The following is an 8,594-nucleotide window of genomic DNA, read 5'->3' on the forward strand; positions in this document are numbered from 1 at the left end:
CACACACTGTAATAGGGTCTTCCTGTGAGGGAGCCTGAGGAGGTTCTTTTGACAGAACTTTCATGTGTTCTTTTGCTGTGTTGTGTACGTGATCAGAGAAAGTCACTGTGGGCCATTAGGCCTCCGCACGCATACTAGCACACATCTGGATATGTTTCTCCTTGAACAGTCATACCTACATACAGTCTGGCAGTCCATGTGACCCTTTAATACCTCTCAGCACTTTTAGATAAAGCCAGTTAGCTGGTATATACCACCATTGAGTAACTGCCAATTGTACACACACACCAACACACACACACCTGCTTATCTCATGTCAAACTGCTTGCACGCTATTATATCCACGATTTCCCCTAGATGATAAATCTGTGCTCACTCTTGTCAGATATCTGCAGAAGATTATCAAGCAAGTAATCTCTGAACAGTTGACCTACTGTCAGCTGATGCAGCCTTTGAGCGGGTTGGATGTTAACGTTTGGTTGACATAGCCATAAAGATTTTACAGCTGTGTTTAGGAGAGACCTTGTCTTTGAGGCTTGGAGGCTTAACCTAAGAGATGTATCAGCTGCTCAGAGTTAACTCTGCACAGGTGAGGCACACCCACACTCGCATCTCTTCTTAAAATGTGAGTTTACTCACCGCAGGGTTGAGAAAGAGCAGGAGAGGCAGATATGGAGAGAAAGAGCGAGAGATAGGCTAAGTTGGCCAGTGAAAAGAAACAAATGTCAGGATTCAGAAATCGCCTTGGCAGCTTTGATTTATACATGTATCTATTTATATATATAGGAGTTAGGTTTGGATCGGGGTCTACGGTACGTGGCGGGGGCAAGGTTCTTTAACGCAGACCAGCTTCCAGTCAAAGTAGCAGTTAGCAGCTCCGTGGTCTGTTAGCTGTCATGTGTGTCTGTCAGCTGTCATGTGTGTCTGTCAATTACACTTGGGGGTTTCATGCAGCAATCTCAACAAGCAGCCTGTGGTGGGACAGCCACGTCCATCAGACAAGGGCCGTATTTGGGTGGAGGTGAGTTGCCCACTGGCCAGTGGCTCAAAGAAATAGCATGCCAGCAATGGAATGTCTTTGACATAGTAAGCCAGGATACTGGCATATCTTATTAAATGTGGATATTGGCTACTAACATTGACCACCACAATATGAGGAAGGAGATATAGAGTAAAGCCCAGAAAATAAAATGCATTGAATTTTATGTGCATATTCATTGTTGTAAAAATGTTTTTATGAAGGCCGATGTACAATATTTATTCCAAAGACTTCTCTTCTGGTAGTACTCTTATGTGTCTACCAAAGGTGGATTAGGTCTTGATTCTATATAGTAGAGTTGGAAGAACAACCTTGTAAACAAGCAGTTTGGTATGCAAGTGTAAGTCCCAGGTCTTAAAAACTGCAAAGGCCTCACCAGCACATCTGATATAAGGATGTATTTTCAAATTTTAGCTCTGTGGGGGCAACATGTAGCTCAACCAATTGAGTGTGTGCCACATGAATGCCCCCCTCACTGTCTTCGAGCAAAGGCCATAAAAGCCCCAAAAACATAATCTTTAAAAAGAAAACGTCAGCTCTGCAAAAAGTCAGCTCTGGATAAGAGGAAGCTGCCAAGGTAGGGATTACTGGAGAGGAAACAGTGGCATGCGGTGGCAGCTAATGGAGAACTTGTGTGTTCCTGATGTTCAGGGCCAGTCCAAGGACCCTATGCTTGAGCATATATACCAGGGATGCTGCAGATCTTCTTCTGAATGGGCAAAATGTGCGCTACCCAAAAGAAAACTTAATTTCCTTAGTATGATTTTCATTGGGCAAGGATCAGAATCAATACCTTCCCTGAAAGGGCCATTTCAGGGTACAAGAGCTTGTCTGACCAAAGATATAGGGCAGTGTAAGGAGAGGGCTAAGGCAGAAAAGGGCAGCCCACCCATTGCAGTCCAACATGCGGAGGGCAGATGTACAGGAGGGTGCACAGGGCTCCTTTCAGAGTACAAAAGGTTGATCTAAATAAGACCCAGCTGATGGTGCTGTTTTCTCCTCAGACCCAGCCCTCTCGCTCTTTGGTCCTCCATCTCTACTCATCTTTGTAGGCCTCAGACTTTTACTAATCCTCTCGCACTGTTTGACCTATGACTCTGTGCCCATACTTTTTATATCTCTCCCCCCCTCTTTTGTTCTGCTCGGAGTGGGTGCATGTGTGGCAGATCTCAGGGGAGCAGGTAAAGTATAAATCTATAGTAGTTCTGACATCTCACAGTCTCTGGTTCCCATTTGGTCTGATGCCCTGCAATCAGTCACTCCTCTGCTCTCCTTCCCTTTCTTTGCAGCTCATTGTTCTCATTCTGGAGACGTTTATAAAAACCTTGTGAAATTCCTCATCCTGAAAACTGAATTCACATGTGCTTCACAAACACCCGCTTCCAAATCAATATCTACTCTGCTCATCTCTCTGTAATTTATTCTGCCTTGTAAGCAGCAGTGTTAAATTGACAGTTTTAATGATAACATGAGCAGACTAAGCGAGTATTGTTGCTGACAGCTCGCAGCAGCAGCAACAGGAGGGGGGGGGGGGGGGGGGGGGGGGGGGGGGGGGGGGGGGGGGGGGGGGGGGGGGGGGGGGGGCAAGTTCCCACTCCGTTCTTTCATCTCTAGTCGTATCAGCTTGATCAGTGAAACCGCTTAATGTGGACATGTGTTTCCCCTGCTAACAGTCTGCTACAGGGCACAGATGCAAACATACACTGAACGAGCAAGGGAGAGTCTGTTTCAAATTCCACAGAGAGCACGTTAAGGCAATCTGCAAGATTTACAAGACCTTTAATTTGTCACTCATGCAACACCATGTAAATTCTGTCACAGTCATTTGGGTTACCTTTTAATGCAAAAACTCCTCTTGTTGCTCAATCTGACTACATAAAGATGCCATAATATGAGAAGTCAAGTCCATGGCTTTGCCAAGAAATATGTCACATGACACATAACCCAGCGCAAGCCTACAACTTGTGTTTAGTTTGGTTTTTGTTCAGATTACAAAATACGTTTGAATTAGTTGACTTTAGAGATGTTGGTAGGCAGATCTGTTTTACCTCTGGACAGAGCGAGGCTAGCTGTAAAGCTACAGATAGAGTAGGTCTAGACCACACTATCATTTACAAGGACCCACAGTTCTAGTATTTCCCTCCAGAGCAAGCGGGACAGTCATGAGGAAAACTCTTTTAGTAAGAAACCTCACACAGACCCACGTTCAATCTCAAGAAAGCAAATGAACAAATTTCTCAAAAAGGTGTTCCTTTAGACAACTGACATTTTCATGGGGAATCGGTCAGAATGCATAAGCACAGAAGTTTTGTCCATTCAACAGAAGATTTAGGTAATAAAACTGAATGAGGCAAATGTATAACATTTATATTGTTATACATGTATAACACATTATCCTGGATAAATAAAGGTTTGAATGAACAACAGAACAAAACAGACCCATGGGTTGCAGAATCTAGGAAGAAACAAATCGAAATCAGAACTTGCAGTCAATATTCTCACATGTTCATCATAAAGTAACCAGATAAATAAAGCTGTTGTGCAAATATTAGAAACGTCATCAAGAAATAAAGTACAAAATAAAAACTTACCAGGTGCCACCCCATGTGAAGGTGTAGAAAAAGACTGACTAGGAAAGAGTACAGTGTTTAAATAAGGAGTGACCAGGTTAACGCTATCAGGTAATTGGGGTGGAAGCAAAAGTCAATCAGTGGTGAAGACAGGGGGAGGAAAGGAAGTGAGGTACAGGAAGTGAGGTAATTGTGGAAAGAAAGTGTCAAAATAAGATAAAACTGGGGCTCTTTTGTACACACTGCATGAACTATTGTCACAATGCTGAGGGTTAAGTGAAGGCGGCAGAATGCTATGGGAGACTAAGTGAGAGAGCTGTAGGAGAACGGAGAGACAGAAGACCACCAAAGAGGACCTCAGAGTTGGATTAGAAGCACATGGTAAGACGCCCAGGCATTGTAACATTTATGTGTGAGGATCAGGGCTGGAGGGGAAGGTCAGACGTGCACCAGGACACTCCCAGGCGAGGGTGAGCTTACTGTAGGTGGCAATTCATATAGGGCTAATTTCAAACTGTAAGTTTACTCAAGTACTTGAGTACAATTTTGAGGTACTTATATTTTACGTGTATATTCCCATTTTAGGCTACTTCATACTTCAACTCAACAACACTTCAGAGGGAAATATTGTACTTTTGACTACATGTATTTGAGAGCTTAAATAACTAGTTACTTTTACATTAAAACACATATGATTATAAAATACAACACACTGCAGAGCTAAAATAGCCGAGCCAATATGTATTTTAATATAATAATAAAAAACAGTGTCTTCTTAGGGCCCCTTATCATCTTCAGGTGTCTATAAGTTGTTACCCCTCCAAACTTCTCAGATGGTTAAATCAAAAATATTTTTTGTGGCTCAAAGAGGTTGAATTATCTAACATTTCTCCCAAAAGCAAATAACAAAAACTATTTCTGACAAATATATGTCGCAGAACTTAGTTTTTTTGTTCTATAGCAGGTGGCAGTAGCACAGTCAGTAGCAGTTCAAGTCCCCACATGGACCAAAATACGGTGGACTGGTAGCTGGTAGAGACAGTTCACCTCCTGGGTACTGCCAAGGTGCTGTTGAGATGCACCGAACCCCCAACTGCCCAGGGCGCCTGTCCATGGGCAGCCCCCTCACTCTGACATTTCTCCATTTAGTGCGTGTGTGTAATTCAGGCCTGTGTGTAATACCAACAGAGTGTAAATTGTAATGTCCCCTTGTGGGATTAATAAAAGTAAACATTATTATTATTACCCCATCAATCATCATGCAACCCTTTATATTTATCTGGGAACCCTTTGGAGGGGCTGACCCCTGAGTTGTGAACCAATGAACTTACAGTATATAAAATAGTTAAAATAGCTTCTCCTGCACCAGCTACAGCTGAGGCATAACATGCATTGATGCACCAGTATTAACAATAATAATATATACTACTACAAATGTTTTCTGCTGAATGACTACATTTACTTTAAATATTTAAAACATTTGGCTGATAATACTTTTGGACTTTAATTGGAATTTAAATGCAAGACTTTTACTTGTAATACAGTTTTCTTTACATTGTTTTATTGCAACTTTTTCTTATGTAAAAGATTTGAGTACTTCTTCCACCACTGCAACAAGAAAAAAAAACTCTCTTAACTCACCATCTACTGAAACCTGGCAGCAACAAGCCAGGGGATGCTTCCAGGCCCTTAAAGCAGTCCAAAGGCTGATCTCACCCTCACCGTAAGTTAGATCTCCAAAGACCACGAGAGGCCCGTCCATCACAGTCAGAGATAGCAGAGTTTACTGAGAGTTGACATAAGGGCAACATTTCACTCTGACAGTCCAGGACAAGTGCCAGCCTGCTGCCAAGGACATGCCAGTTTTTACTGGACTGCTTCGGTCAGCCACAACACAACTATTGTTAAAATATAGTGTGAAATCTGGTGTTCTTCACCAAGAAAGTGTTTTCATTTGGATGTGGATAGTCTCTTGAAACTTTTGGACATGGGCTTGGCAATCACAAAGACTTATATGGAGCTGGTAAACTGGTGTCACTATTTCATGCAGGCCAGTGTTTGTAAAAAAGGCTTCAAATAATGCCATTGCTCAAACTTCAAGACAAAAGCTTTGAGTATGTTTCCGTACTGGTGGTATTATGCTGACATTTCAAATTAAGATAGCTCTCCTGTCCAGGATTTAACATGACAGGAAATTGAAAGCCAGAGACAGGCTCACAGGGCTGCAGAGTTTTTCAGACATGCCTGCTGGGCTTGGACGATCACACAGGATGAGCTGTCTTTGACCTCTACGACACATAGACACAACCAGAACACATGAAAATTTTAGAAATGATGTTAAACTGAAAACTCTGATGAGGAGAAAACTGTTATAGTCTTAGACAAGAAATGACTTCTTCATTCACTTTCCTGAACACCACAAACAGCACAACATTCTTCCTAATGATGTTGTCAACCACTACACTAATTACACACCAATTACAGACCCCACAGCACACGCTTCAAGTGTGTGTGTCAGCAATCTTTGAGATCTCTTACCAGCAATGAAGATGATGATGATGACTGTTTGATAAATGAGTCACAATTTCATTTTACAGCCACGTGTCTTGAAGTGTACTCATGTTTGTTTGGAAATCTGGCATGTGAAGCTATAGTCTGGTCACTTGTTCGTCTATGAGTATCTGTTTATGTCTCGTAAACTCGATCTTACATCCTGTTGATGAACTCATCGTAGCATCCTTGTTTTGAATTGTAGCATGCATTCACATTATTTTTCTGCTTGTTATATTTGACCAAAACCTAAACAAATTCATTTTGCTATCATATATGACAACAAAAAGCTTACAATTCTCACAATGTAGAAGCTGTCTGGAACTAGAGAATATTTGATTTCTTTAGCCGTGCTACCAGCGTGGCTCTTGGGACATCGTTCCATCCTTCACTTTGGCCTATACTGAAATATCAAAATTTAGACAGAGTGCCATAAACAGTATAAATATTCGTGGTCTCCAGATGAGGAATCCTTTGGTAATCCCTTGAATTTTCATCTACCATCCCGCCAAATTTCGTTGTGTCCAAAACTTTTGTTTATGAGACAAACTAACATTGTATCGTCTTAAAATCAGCATGTTAGCATTCTGACATCAACATTTTAGCTCCAAGCACAGCATCAAAGTGCACAGTCAATTTTCTTAATTCATATATGAATTTTAATTGAAAAAAATAAAATGTTGAGTTCTATTAGGGTCACACTATGCATGTAGCCAAATTAAATAAATACAATAAATAATGATGTCCAATTAAAAGCTTGTGTTCACAGTTGCATGATTCATTTTGCGGTGGTTATTTTCCGAATACAGTTGGTTACCACAGACAGGACTGTGAGACTTTTTTTTACAACTCTTTCTATTATTGCCCCCCGCCCCACCAGTCAGACATATTAGCAGGGGCCCGGCAGACAGGTATCCACAGGGTTTTATGGATTTAATATTTTGTGTAGAGGCTGTATATGGGTTGTTGTTACTATTGTGCCAGTAGTACTAGTCCCCATCTGAGCCCCTTCATGTCTACGATCACTAGTGTTGGAACTGGAGAGACTGGGACTGGTGGGGGTGACCCCCATGCCGGAGTCCTACCTCCCAGTGTGTGTGTGTGTGTGTGTGTGTGTGTATGTGTGTGTGTGTGTGTGTGTGTCTGTAGAACAGAATGCCTGGGACTAAACCGCATTTGATTTTTATACGCTTGTGGCGTAACAGGAGCCAGATGTAGCGGCCTCCAGGGAGCTTACCATCAAAAAAGCCATTTATTTCTCTTTTTCACTCTCTTTAATGAGATGTGGGCATGCTTACATACATACTTGTAGTGTGTGTGTGTGTGTGTCTGTGTGTGTCTCAGGACTCAGAGTTCTTTGAGTTCTCAACCTGGCCCTGAGACACAAGAAGATTCACGAAGTCTAAAGTGAGAGCTGAAGTAAGAACTAAGCACACTCACACAAAAACAGACAAATAACAGACACCTAGATGGTCAGAATAGTCATTAACATGTAACAATATTAAATTACTGCAACACAGTTTTCAGACTGTTCTCTTCTGAACATTTCCTAGATGAGTATTGAAAAAGAGAGCAGAAAGCAAAAAAAACGCATTGATCGAGAAAGAGGGAAGAGTGTTAATTGAAAGCGAATGTGTCTCTTCTGGCTGCTGGTCAGAGATGGGCCGGGGTCCCAGTTGGCTTTCACTTCAAAGGCCCTACCGGCCTATCTCAAGCGCACCTGCAGCCGGTTAAACCCTGCTCTCATCACTCAGGGCGTGGAGGGACATCTCTTACAACTTCGAGCTCTCACCACAAAGCCTTCTGCCAAAAGGCCATAATGGCCAGCACTCAAGAATTCAACCTAAAAGACCAGGTAGCCCATACAACTTGCACTACAGAGTTGCGAGCGGGAGAGCGAGTGCTCACAGAACATTCACAGCTGGGTTCCTGCAGGCTCAACCACAATCTCTATGCCATCTCCGTCACAGGTCACACAGGGCTCATCTAACCACCACAATACAGGCTGAACTGGGGGTTTCAGGGCCCTTCAAATACATACAAATTAGTCACAAAAAGAGCCACAAGGAAGCACTTTTGCTCTGGTCTTGTTATGTTTAATAACAAATTTGTAGAACAAAAGCTGTATGTGGACAAACCTTAGAGGGAAAAACTTGTATTCACTGCAGACTGGTTTAGTTTTCACGTGCATTAAACATTTGGCTAACAGTCTATCTTTAAATACCATCACTGATGTTTTTTTGCTTCTATGTATGCAAAAAAAAGAAAAAAGAAAACTTTTCACCTTCTGGACACAATCCAAACCCTTATTTCTTTTCCTTTTTTATAACTGTTATACTGTAAAATGAATAGTTATTTTCGGTTTAGTCTCGCGTTGCCAGTCCTTACTCTGCAGCGCTGCACATGTACACTCCTGGACCGGAGAAAAAAACACT

Source organism: Etheostoma cragini, chromosome 7 (assembly GCF_013103735.1).
Source record: "Etheostoma cragini isolate CJK2018 chromosome 7, CSU_Ecrag_1.0, whole genome shotgun sequence".
In the NCBI taxonomy this organism is placed as follows: domain Eukaryota; kingdom Metazoa; phylum Chordata; class Actinopteri; order Perciformes; family Percidae; genus Etheostoma; species Etheostoma cragini.